The sequence below is a fragment of the Alligator mississippiensis genome, chromosome 10 (assembly GCF_030867095.1).
Source record: "Alligator mississippiensis isolate rAllMis1 chromosome 10, rAllMis1, whole genome shotgun sequence".
Classification (NCBI taxonomy): Eukaryota; Metazoa; Chordata; order Crocodylia; family Alligatoridae; genus Alligator; species Alligator mississippiensis.
In genome coordinates this window covers 56,776,568-56,790,386 of record NC_081833.1, presented here as the reverse complement: position 1 = coordinate 56,790,386, position 13,819 = coordinate 56,776,568, and the positions used below count along the sequence as shown (strand labels likewise).

At 39.7% G+C, this 13,819-nt stretch overlaps 1 long non-coding RNA gene across 2 annotated transcripts in view; it reads right to left on the bottom strand.

Moving 5' to 3' along the window:
- The window catches only part of LOC132243602 (uncharacterized), a 166,307-nt gene that overhangs the window by 26,924 nt on the left and 125,564 nt on the right, over positions 1-13,819 (bottom strand). The window contains exon 4 of one of the 2 annotated variants that reach the window (XR_009455282.1): positions 9,059-12,677. The exons of the other annotated variant lie outside the window; for it this stretch is intronic. This is a non-coding gene — a long non-coding RNA (uncharacterized LOC132243602). Of the gene's footprint in view, positions 1-9,058; positions 12,678-13,819 lie in introns of those variants that run through there. 2 annotated transcript variants of the gene reach the window in all.

Genomic DNA, 13,819 nt, shown 5'->3' with positions numbered 1-13,819 from the left:
CTCGTGTGTCATTTCCCTCCCTCTCTCTCTCTCCTGTTTAATAAGAGTCTGGCTTAGTTGCCCAAGTCTGCATCTTTTGCAGCACTGCTGTTAGCCCTTGGTCAGAAGACAGCATCAGCTAACAGAACGTGGCACTGAGACAAGCATTTGCCAGGTCTCAGAGACTTCTGTGCCCATGGTTCACTAGCACCCAAAGGCAGCACCAAAGACAGAAGCTGCATTTGTTTATCTGTTCTGCGGGGGTGGGGGGGGTTCTTTTCTGTTTTGTGTTTGGTCTTGTCATATCTTAAAGGAAGCAGGATTGGACTTCAACAGCAGCAACAACAGAAGGTCCAGCCATCTTAACTAACTTCTCGTTTCTCCAAAAAAGGTTACTATTGTCATCTAAAAGGCAACATCATCTTAAAGGTTTGACAGAAGTTTTTTTTTTTAATATAAAACCTCTCTTCAGTTAAATGGAGTAGGGATATTGTTAAAATGAAAGCCTTAAGTAATACTTTATATTTCAAATGCTTTAACTGGTTTTCTTACTTTTTCTGTATCTTTTATTATTAAAGATAAAAAAGATTTTTAATGGTGATTGTTGCCATGGGAATAAGCAGGCTGAGGTCTCTGTATTCAAAATCCCAGCTCTTGTTTGACAGTATAGTGTAGCACACTGACATGGTCATATTAACCCTTTTGACTCCCTAGAGCCACTTATTTCATCAAAATTAGAACACTGTCTTCCCCATACTTTTACTGAAGACTTCTCAGCCATTATGGCATTTCCTTGCTAGCTATGGAATTAAGGCATTCCTAATAGCTATATTTCAAGGCAGCATAATAAATCAAAGATGATCCTTCATGTGCCACTAACCAACAAAAAAGGAAAAAGGAGGAGGGAATTTCTGGTTAGGCTTTGTCTAGTAATGGCTTTGTCTTAGCAGAACACTGATCAGCACATATCACTTCAATTAGGGTCATCACAAGTATTAAAAATCAGTGATTCCTGCTGGAGTTGTGACTGTCCCTCAGAAGAATCTATTCCAGTAAATATTTTAACAGCATAAAGATGTACAGACTGAACATTAGCAGAGATGTGGCCTTTTTTTCCCGTACATATGTGTTTTTCTTTCTGTGATGAAGATTCTTTCATATGTATCCTGGTCATAAGCTTTCTAAAAGTCACATTTTGGCCAGACTGAGTAAAGATTTAGATTTCAGCAGCTTAAAATCCCAGGAGAGACCATTCGCACTGGGCATGCTTCAGCCTGCACTTGAGTAGACGTTTTCTTGAAATTGTAGCTATATGCTACTGCAGGGCATGCCAAGGCCAGGCATTTGAACAGGGAGTTACAGACCAGCCTCTTGTGTTCTCCCTGACCTTCCTGCCAGGCCCAGGCAGCGTGGAAGAGGAAGCCCTCTGATTTGACCAAAGAAGGGATAAGAGTCAAACTTTGGGGGAGACAGGTTGAGGTACTGGGACAAAAAAGGTTGGGGCAGAAAGGGGTGGTGGAAGCTGGAGCTTGCAACTCATATGGGTGACACACAAAAATACCATTTTTCTATCAGAGTACTGCCTCATTGGGTACGCTACACTTACTGAATAAGCATTCAGTGCTGCGCTCACTTGAAGGTGTATTATTCAGTATTTTGTTTTCTCTGTGTGTGTTCCTACACCTTATTTACTGCACACTACTCAAACCCTGCTCTGAAGACAAAATAAAATTTTCACTCAAGTTGCTCCATGGCTATCACCACCATGGTAGCTTCACATATATAAATGAATATCTCCACAAAATCTCTGAGAGGTAAAAGAGTGGTATTATCCTTTTTTTACATGTGAGGTACTGAAGTACACAGAAATTAAGGTCATAAAATTCTACTAATTTGCAAGCCTAATTTGAACCACCTAGGATCTGCTCTTTCAGAATACTTAACACTATATTATACTTGTATTTGTTTAAAGCAGAGCTCCCATTGCCTTTAATGACAGTTCTGGGTGTTCAGCATTTCTGTAAATTGGGCCCTAGGGTCTCAAATCAGGTACTGAAAAAACAAGGACAATCAAATTAGCTTGAATAACTTGCTCAGTTTCACGCAGGAACTGTGCGACAGAAGCAGAGACAGAATTCAGCCCTCCAGAGCAGCGTTCCACTGCCTTAACCATGAGATACTCCATCCTCTGCCTAAATTGTTTGCTATTCTCTTTCCAGTTTTGCAGCAGACAAGACAAGGGTCCCATAGACAACAGTCTCGTTAGCTCTATAACCTTAATTTCACCCCACAAGAATTATCTTAGTACAATCAGCAGCTAGCTTATATCACAAATCTGATAAATAATTCATAAAGAACAATGTAACATCATTATGCCATTTTAATAACCACTCTAACAACATTAATTACTACAAATCTATGCATTCTACTAGAAAGCAGTTAAAATACTTTTAAAAAATATGAAAGCTATTGTGCACCAAATGAAGAAGTAGAAAAATAGAATGTGATCATGTAATTAAAGACTAGCACAACGTGCATACGCGGCAGGTGTGTTAGGGTTGCACTGATAAACTTAATCCTGGCATTTTCTAATTTTTGAGTGCTTGACTTTGCAGACTTAAGAGTGGTCCTTTACTAACGGATTTTTTTTTGCTGTAGTTTTAGCTTGGAGAAAGAAAACAACAGAAAAGAAGAAAAGTGCATGTAAAAGAACACATTGACTACATGTGTACGTTTTCTGCTCGCATAACAAAATACTGTCCCCGCATGCCAGAAAATTTCTTCAACGTTTAAAGATGCAGCACAAAAAACAAAATAATATGTTTAGGCTTATATAACTCCTCTGAGCACATGTGAAGGTTTGTTACATGATGGGGAACTGATAAACTTTTCTGAACTCTCTCTTCCTTTTCATCCCCAAAAAGCTAGGCTGGGTCTTGCCAGGAGATGGGGATCCTTAGGTTCATAGCATTCAAACCTCGAAGTGGAGTACCAGGCATAGGTTCATTTTGACACTGTGTACATTTATTTTGCATGCTTGATCATGAAGTGATCTGTGCCAGGTGAAACAACTGCTATAGAACAAGAATTCCCTGTATCAACTTTATTATAGCTTCAATTTGCAGACTGAAACAGGACTTAGTTTTGCCACCAAAATACAACCAGTCCTATCTGCTATCCAATTCCTCAGTTACCAAGCTAGACACAAAGTTTCTTGAAAATATTTATGATGGAGAACTAACATCTCTCACATTCATAAATAGCACCATAAATAGGTCTTTAAAATATATATTTAAAAGGAAATTAAAATCACAAAGATATTACTAGCATGAATGGAATCATGGGACATGTCCCTATGAGCAGGAACATGCATTTCCCTGGGGATAAACAGCAGTAGTACAGTATGTGTGGCTGCTGCTTGTCCCCGGGAAACACCCCTGCATGTGTGCTTTGGCACATGGCACATTGCCCTGGCTGGGGTAGCACTTGGGCTGGCCCCAACAGCCTTACCTGGGGTCCTGGGGGCCTCCAGGGGCTGCACCCACAGAAATCTGGCAGCACAGAGCCTGGCTGGCAGCCGGAGCATGGCTCCAGCCAATCAGGCTCCAGTTTTCAGTGTCACACACTGCTGACATTTGCATCACTCCACCATGGGTTTTTATGACACTGGGATAGCCCAACGTCAAAATAATCCTCCACATATTAGCAGTTCAGGGAATGCCTCCACATGTGGTGAGTGGCACTACAGATGGGTCTGCAGCACTGCATACCACACATTTGCACTCATCTGGATGTGCCCATGGAAGTTTTTAAGAGGTTAATACCCAGCTAGACAAAGCCTTGGCTGGGGCGACCTGGTTGGGGATTGTCCTGCTTTGAGCAGGAGGTTGGACTACATGACCCCCTGAGGCCCCTTCCAACCCTATTTCTCTATGATTCTATGAATCAGACCATAATTAGGTCAAAAGAAATCAAGCTTACAGTACTTTGTCTATTCCTTACTGATCCTGAACCCCTGGCATTAGCAATGGCAGTTATGAGATAATCATACAGCATTAACAATATGAATTCTGTGGTGTAACTACCATGCATATTTTGAAAGATGCATACTATTTTGGTAACTTTTAGGGCTGTGTGAAATTTCGCTGTTTCATTTTGACACTGTTTTGACCAATTTTGAGGTCGAAACAGCAAAATTGGAATGAAGGCCATTGAAATAGCCTCAAAACAAAATGAGGGTAGTCAAAATGTTTCGAGAGTCAAAATATTTGAATCATACGCTGGGGTTGGGAAGTCAGTCCAGCTGGACTGACTTCCCATCCCCAGCACAAGATCTGGCAGCACAGGGATCTTCTGCCTCCTGCCCCCCACACAATCCAGCATCGGGGATGGGGAAGCAGCCCACGTGGGCTGCCTCTCATCCTCTGGTCAATCTAGCATGGGAGATGGGAAAGCAGCCCAGCTGGGCTGCCTTCCACCCCAGCGCGATCTAGTCCTGGGGATGGGAAGTCATCCCAGCTGGGCTGGCTTCCCATCCCCAGCGAATAATTGAAACAGCCTTTTTGTTTCAATGGAACGGAACAGAACAGCTGTTTTGACTCGAAATGAAATTCGAAATAGAATGTGGTTCCGTTAAACCATCAAAACTCAAAGCGAAATGGAACGGTGCCATTTCACACAGCCCTAGTAATTTTCTCTCCTAGTTCTACGATATGTGTACATAGCATAAACTTGCCATACAGTTTGACAGGATGAGCAAGTCCACCTCATTTGTTTTGGCTGTAACTTATCTGGGTCATAACAATTGCAAGATTTACATACTAATTATAATCAAGGGACAGAACAAAAGAATGCACACAAGGTATCCACATTGGGATGGCATTAGACTGCCAAAGAATGTTGTGTACTAGGCGCTGCAGATTTCTAGTGTCATTTAAAGCTAAGTGCTGCTAAATGTGGCTGGCTTTTTCATAAATATGCCAGCTCCTTTCCACCCTCTCACACCACTTTCACTGGCAGAAAAGGACCATAACGTTATTTTAATGGGGCAATTGAAAATCCCTGGGCATGAAACTTGGCTGGTGTGGAGATGGTTTAATGACTTGTAAATAATTCATTCACCAAGCCCCTCCCACAGAGGTCATGCTGCATTGGGAGGAGGGGATGTCTGTATTCCAGTGATTTCTAGATAAGGCAATGGCTATTATGGAACTCTTAAAGCTTGGCAGAATATACAGTATTTGTGCACCTAATTTGCAAAACAGAATTGCTACATCAGACCCATAGTATTGAAATGGTGATTTGGATTAGCATCTGTGCTGACAGCTAATTTTGAAAATTTAGCTCCTGCTGTGCTTCAATAAATGGAGACATGCAGCCAATTTTTACTTTTAAAAAATATAAAGTAATAGCATGAAACCAGAAGCAAGTCTTCTCTGTAATATTTTAACGCATCATATTTTTACCTCTGACAAACCACATCTTGTATACTGAGTATTACTAAAAGCCTAATAAACCCAAGAGAGAAAGACAACAAATAGATAATACCTCAACTTAATAAAAGCATGCACAGAATTGTTGGCAGTAATTATCTGTCTACAATTAGTAACCACTTTATGTCGCAAATGTGATGCATCATATTTCTTTATGAACTAGGTAGCATAATTATGACATTTTAACAACCTCTCTAACCATATTAATTATGACATAACCTTGTACTCTAACTGTGAGTCTTCAAGAGCTTTTCTAAAAAGAATGTGCAAGCTATTGTAACATTCATTAAACTTTTGTAGATTGTAATAGGTTGTGATAGAAAATGCAGCTGAATAGTATTTTTAACATATTATACTGAATGTCCTATTGTTGAACAGATCCATAAAAAGCCACATTGGTGAATACCGAATAGAATCACAGGATTGAAAGGGAACTCTAGGGTCACCTAGTCCAATCCCTGGCACAATGCAAGATTTGCTACTAAAAATAATCAAGACCACAGATTTTAACATAGACATTTTTAAGAAGCTTTTTACAAAACTTAATGACTTGCTTTCAGGGAGACCTCACCCAACCTTTATTTATGCAGACACTACTTTTTTATACCTTTGTCATTAATTCTCATAAATGCTAGGAGCATGTAGCTAAAATCTGATGTACAAACATTTTGCATTCTATTTGTGCATGTGAATAATGATTGTATTTGTGGCATCAATTGCATGGAAAAGTAATAGAGTGAAAGTAGTAGTGTGCACAGAATTGTGCATAAACAAACAGCAGTCCACATTTGAAAATGTGACTCAGGGGGTGTGTCTACACAAGGTGGTATGGTTCTGTAGTGATGTGCTATGGTGCTGTAGCATCTGTTGGCAAAAACCATGATGTCACCTCACTGTAGCAACATGCTCCCTCATTATAGTGTGTTACTATAGTGAAATAGTAGCTAAAAATAACCGTGCAAGGCCAGCACGCCGCAGTATGGGCTGTAACTGCACCGTCATTTAGTATTTCCTTTCAGAAGTACTAAAAGATAGTGCAGTAACAAAGGCACCATATGGCCACATATAGATGCACCTTGTGTATCTGGCTCAAGGTGGAGTGACTTTTTCAGTTACAGGTGGAAGCAAAGGGCAAAAACAGCAGCAGGTTTGGTGATGTTTGCCTCCCAAGTCTCATTAATACTTCATTATATGCCTTCACACTCAGACATGTCCTGTCTACTATCTTTTCCACCTGTTTCAGAGTGAAAGCTGGAGTCCTATACAAATTCATCTACCATTGCCCTGAAATGGAACTTAAATATATTGCACACTATAGGAAAACAAATAAATTATTCATTAAAATAAGAAAACAATAGTGGAATTAAACTGCATAAGGCTTTCCCCCCCCACTTTTTTCATCCATTTTGCAGAGGAGCTAGAGCTGTGGAGCATACGGGAGGTGTAGCAGATTTTATGCTACTGAAGGATGATGGTCCTTACTGGCTAGCTAAAAAGTTGGCAACTATGCCTTGTCCTCCTCTTCCACACCAAGTTAAAACTACATAGCTGGAAATACAACTAGGATCACAGAGATAACTACAGAAATGAAGGTTCAAAATCTTTGATTTTGCTCATAGATTTATAAAAAGCCCTTACCTGAATTATCCTTCATGAAAAAATTAATTAGTAAGATCATGTAGACATAGAAGTTTAAAGTATAATCTGCTGCATGACATTTTAATAGCAACGCCATACAACTGATTAACTCCTGTTGTGTCATATGCTGACAGAATTTAGGATATTTCTCTGGGAGTGCTCAGATAATTTGCAAACATTCACAATGCACACCAACATCTGATTCCCATCACAACCTAGATGAGTGCCAAGCTCGTAAAGAGGTTCTGCCTACAGTATAGCTAAAAACAGTGTTCCCTAACACAAACAGGTGTTTTTTTTCTTTAGGCTGCCAAATCAAGCCACCCAGAAGTAGAATGTAAACTATTTTATATAGAGATACTAGTGGAAAAGCTTTGTGTGGGTATAGGTATATGTGTGATGTTGCCCTTGTATGATTAAACCACAAAGAATAAGAGAATGGCTGCAAGCAGTAGGGCTGTGTGAAGCGTTGGGTGCTGATTCAATTTGGAGGAGATTTGGCAGGACGTAATGATCCCTGCTGCCCTCCACTGCCCCCCACTGCCCTTTGCTATGTGGGGGGCTCTGCCACAAGCCCACATCCCCTACCCACTCTCCCAGCCCTGTCGATAGCTGCCCCACCTGGCCCGAGTGTCCCGGCTCTTTAAAAAAAAAAAAGCCCTACACTCACTGGCTACTGCAGTGGCCATTGGGGATTCTGGGGGCTAATGGCACAGCCCCCCCCCCCATGCAGTGCAGGGCAATGGAGGACAGCGGGTATCATCTCCTGCTTCATAGGAGCTGGTGAATGCAGGGCTTTAAAAAGAAAAAAAAGTGCTGGGAGCTGGGGCCGGGCAGGGCATCCATTGATTGGGCTGGTAGAGCTGGGATGGGGGCTCTTGGCAGAGCCCCGCCATGCAGCACAGAGCATTGGGGTGCAGCAGGGATTGCTCCCCTGCCTGGCAGCCTCCAGTGAGTGCAGGGCTTTTTTTTTTTTTTTTTTTTTTTTTTTTTAAGTGTTGGGACACCGGGGCCAGGTAGGGCAGCTGTTGACAGGGCTGGGATGGGGCCTGTTTGATTCAGAGATTTGGTGGCAGCTGAATCTCTGAATCAGATTCAGCTGAATTGATTTGGGACAGTGATTTGAATCACCGAATCGAATCACTGTCCCCGAATAAGCCAAATCTGAAGCGAATACTAGCAGCTTCGCACAGGCCTAGCAAGCAGTAATGTGATCAATTTCAGTTTGCACGTGTTTGGAACTGAAGGATAAGGATGCTAAGAGGAAGTTCCTAATGGGTGTTTGTGATTTGTCTTGTAATCTGAAACAAGACAATCAATCCCTATTTGGGTTGGGAAAAGCTTGGTAGAGGAGCTGCAGAGATTTTCAGCCTTCCAACATTTTCAACCATATAGATTCATAGATGTTAGGGTCAGAAGGGACCTCAATAGATCATTGAGTCTGAACCCCTTATAGATAGGAAAGAGTGCTGGGTTCAGATGACCCCAGCCAGATGCCTATCTAACCTCCTCTTGAAGACCCCCATGTACAGGCCCCCAAAGTTGTTACAGATTCTATTTAAGTTTTCCTCTAGATTTGGTTCCAAAATTCAAATACACAAGATTTGATATATGTACCAAAAATAGCATCAGTTTCAGTGACTTTCTTGGAATTTTGCCTGGAGCTGAACATATCCCAAAGGACTAAAGTCAATGGGAGATTTGCTTGAATGAGAACCAAGTACAGTAAGAACTGTAAGATTTGGCTTACACATTTCACACTAAATGCACTTGTTATAAATAATGATTCACAAGTTCTTCCCTAGCCAATTATATTTTTTTTGTTATATGATATCAATGTTGATTGCCTTATAAAAGGTCTATACATATAGGTTAGTGTTATTTTATCAATAAAGTTATTAGACATTTAGATCCTGAGGTCATTAATTAAATTTAAAACCCACGAATAAACAAGTATATTTGCTCTTCAATGCTCTCTTTTTTATTTAACATGAGAGTTTTTACTCTCTAAGGGGGCCTTAGAATTTTGATAAGGATGAGCTACTTTTGCCCCCTAATTTCAACCTAACTGCTTCAGTGTTCAGTACAAAAGTTAGAGCTTTCATGTGCAAATTACCATTGGTTAAGAGAGATGGAAATACAACAGGCCTGTATATGTTATGTATGCCACACAAATCTGAAGGAAATTACTTTATGTTGTTTCTAGCCAATAAAGCACAAACATTAGCTCTGTAAGGCTTATTTACATATCTTCATAAGTAAACATTAACTCTTGGGTCTCAATGTATAAATTATAACAAGTACCTACATATTGAACTAATATGGATCATGAAGGCTAATAGCATTCTTAGTCACATTCCTGAATGCTGTGATTTCATCTTCATTTAAATATTTTTATAACGCCTGTTGGTGAAGTCATTGTCAATTCCATGAATCTTTTCAGCTGTTATAACACTACTACTATTTCCACCAATTATCTGGTCCACTTCTTTTTCTGACTTTAATGGAAGAGTTGTTCTTGATCAATTCATTTTACTGAATCTGACAAAGATCTTCTCATCTAGTGCCAATCATTCTTTAAAAACATTTGTTTTTGAAGACAGTTTCCTGTTTCGACAGATAATCTGCCCTTGCTTATAATTCATATCCATAGATATGGGTCATTCTGACATTGGGTCTATAAATCAACCTTTTTCAGCATGAATTTCTTGCCATCTCCAGATTGCTCTGCTGAGGTCATTAAAGGTTGCAGCTGCCAGTGCTATTTATCTTCCATCTTTGTTCTCACCTCTACCTTGTCCATCAGTTTTATTTCCCAGGCAAATATCCTTTCAATTATTTCAATAGGTCATCTACTTAGCAATGGAGATCTAATTCATTACCTTTTGTTGTCAATATAAGTGATAACATGAGTTCTGGGTTCTGTGTGTCTGTGGCTCCTTTACTTCAGGCTCACTGTTCAGCTTAATACAGAATGCAAGCAGTGAGAAATTTGGTAGACTGAAAGAGGCTCCCACAGATCAAAACATCCAGCCAAAAATTATAAGTAAATAAGTAATTATAAATACTTCAGATTTATGTTGCCAAACCCTAATATTAAATTTCAAAAAATTCCAGTCCTTGGCAGTTTTAAAGGAACATGCGAATAGTTGACCTGTTCCTTTTGCCCAGAATGCCCTGTCCTGCTGATGACAATAGTTATGGACACATGGAGTATAGCAAGTTTTCTGTAAGGAAATGTTTGCCCCGTATACATGGGTAGTCTAATCAGACCATGTCTCTCTTGTTTCTTCTGCCTTTTTCATCATGCTCATCTGGGATAGGGACAGACATTACACATGAACTGGTTTAAGTGCTCAGAAACTGCCTTAAACCATAACAGATGCTCTCTGGCTGGGCGGGGCTGGTTAACCATAACCATGCTCTCTGGCTGGGCGGGGCTCTCTGCTCCATAGCAGGGCTGGCCCCTCCTCTCTGCTCCCTGACTGGAGCTCCGGCAGAGACTTTCAGGCACAGCCAAGGCTGTCAGCTTCCCTGTTCTTCCCTCCTCCGCCTCCCCACCAACCACTCGCTGCTTAAGCAGAGATCCCTATCTTCTCTCTCCCACAGCACAGACTTTAGCCAGCATGTGGTATGCTAGCTAATGCTGTGTAAGGCAGCTAGGACAGTGTCCACTTAGGGCTTTTTGGAGATAATCAACAGCTCAGATGGCAATGTTCCTGCATTGCTTCCTTTGGAAAATGGAGGCAAGGTTTTTTGGGTAAATCTGATATCTTTTATTAGACCAATTAAATAGTTGGGGGAAAAAAATTCCTAGTAAGTTTCTGGGTTTAAAAACCCTTCATCAGGCTGAGAAAGAATCTGCAGTTGGTGTGTGCTCATCCTGGATGGAACGAATAGTAAAGAAGGCAGAGGCTGGTATGCATTTTCCTTTGGAAAAAGCTGCTTAAGAAGAGCTTGTAAAGAATGAAGCTTTGTTTTCTGATGGGGCGTTGAATGCTGATAATAGAGTTGATAAATGCTCTTTTACCAAGGGGGGAGGAGCTCCCTAATCACAGTGTCCTGCTGGGACCTGGCCACACTTCTCTCAGCTGAGCCCTGTGCAATAGAAGGGAAGGCTGCTCTAGCATTCTCCGGTTTGTAGCCTGAGCCACTGCAGGCATGTGCTTGCATTTCTCAGACGTCTCTCTGGTTACAAAACTGATTTAGCCTAGCCAGGTTAGACTAACCTGCAAAGATTGAATCAATACAGGCTCAGGCATTTTGAATGTCTGTCCCTAGCCTTACTGAGGCTCACACAGAGTAAGCACTGGTGAAAATCACTGTCTAGTATTTTTTCAATCAAATGTTAGTCTTTGTATGCAGTTCACTCAGCCAGATCTGAGGCCTTTGGTTCCCTTCCCGTATGTAAGGATAAAGGTTTAATATGTGACCTTCTATATCTTACGATACTATACAGATTTAATTAATATAAGATGGGGAGGTTTTAGATCCATAGGTGAGAAGCCAGTTGATAGTGTTGTCTAAAATCAGGGTGTGTATTTTACATAAAGGAGTCAAGACATCTTCACAGGGACCTACATAAGCATGAAGGAGATAGCTGCACTTGGAACCCTTGGCACCAGAGGATATATACCTCATTTCCCTCCCATTTTATCCCTGTCCAGCAAAATGGGAGTTCTTGGTGCTGTGTTTGAGAGCAGTGACTGAAGTAGCCTTAAGTATAATATATGTCATATACTAACTAATAATTCATACAGTTTTGGCTGTCCTAAGTTTAAGCACAGAGTTGAAGTATCATAGATATCTAAGCTTAATAACTGTTGGTAATTGTTAACCTTTTAGTAGTAACTCCTCTAATTCATCTAATTTGTAAATAGGATCCATTTTTATCCTTCAATATATTTCCTCATAATTTCATAAACTGTACAGCTGCTTATGAATGACATCACAGAAAACGTTGCTTATTCAACTTAGCACACTTAATACACTTAGATGAATTTATAATATTTGGTTACTGTATTATCCTTCTTAAAAAAATCTTATTTCTACAGTTTAATATTTGCCTGTCACGAGTTTGAATAGTCCAATGTATAGGGATAGAAAGAATGGGCTTTATCCTCATACTGGCAAAAGTTTATATATCTTAAGTGAAATTCTTCCATCATGGGATTCAGTGGCAAACTCCTATCGATTCTAAACAGACTAGGAGTGCATCCCTAATTCTTTACTGAAAAAGATTTAGTAGCTTTTAAGATGAATCCCTGTTTACCTTTGATTTAATTAATTCCCGGTATGTTTAACTTCATGGGTACAGTTTTTAAGCTAATTTCCTTCTGCTATTTTTTAGCTCCACAGAGCTGTATCATTCAGTGGCTGATTAGCTTGGTTAGAGCACGGTGCAGGTTCAATCCCTGGTTAGACTAGATGAGCTCTCACAGTCCTTGCTTTACTTCTCTACAAGAAGTTTGCTCTAATGTTGGAGACTTCTGTATGTTTTTCTCACTTCTTACTCTTTCATCCACCAGTCATTCATCATCATTGTGTTTCTTCCAGATGATGTACATTCTATAAAAAAAATTGTAGTGTTTTTATGTGCTGCTTTCTAGCCACACTTTCCGAGTAAACTTTAAGGGTATTTATTTAGCTAGTTATACTGGTTTGGAGAATACACTTTTTAAAAATTTCCTTCTATGAACAGTATTTTCATGTAAAGAAAAATCCAAACAGTGCATATATTTGATCTACATATTATTTGTGCTGTATTGCAAATCATTATGGATTCTTGTGCATATCTTGAGAATATTCACATTCATATGTTGATATTTTATTTTTAAATCATTACCATATATTGAATTTGTTGTAAATGTCCTTGATTTGCATCATATCTTTACCAGCTTAATTAATTCATATTTATAAAAAAGCTTTTAGATCCTCAAATGAAAGGCTCATTTTATTATCTTATAAACAGTGTCCCAGTTGTACTGTAGTGTGTATTCCTGAATGGCATTTTGCTTTGAAGTCTTTAAGCTAAACAAGAAAGTCATGGCTTAGGGATGATTTTGACAACTGATTGTAGTTTTTGATAAAACTCTTCCTACTCTTTTCCATCTGCTCACTCTGTGAGAACATAAGTCTCAGTGATCTTCATTATTCTTGATTCATATTTTATTTAGGACAAAATTAGCTTGTCACTCACTTAAGTCACTGACTTCCCTGGTAATGCCCTTCATTGTAACCACAGCAACCTTGCTGATGTAGCATAGCTTATTCCAACTGATCTATGTAGTGATCTTTGATGTTGTCTTTCTGCAAAGATGTCCAACTCCCTGCACTAATTCTTTAGATTTCTATGCATAAGCCTTTATCAATATCAAGTAAAAACAAACTCATATTTTCTGTCAGCCTTAAAATACTCCCATGCCAATACATGGATATTTAGAATTTAACTATGGCTCTAGGAATTCCCTTTTCCCATGATCACTTTAACCACAGGGTAGAGGCTATTTAGTAAGAATATACATTCATTATGTAATTAAAATAACTTGATGGACAGCTCAACTCCAGTTGAGATGTTTGTGTTTGGACAGAGTCTGAGTTGTAGCAACTTTATAGATTCTTTTCGTCAGCTCAACATACAAGTTATGGTGACACATACTCAGCTCAGAATTTGTTCATATGAATATTTCACTTATCTTCCAATATAGAGG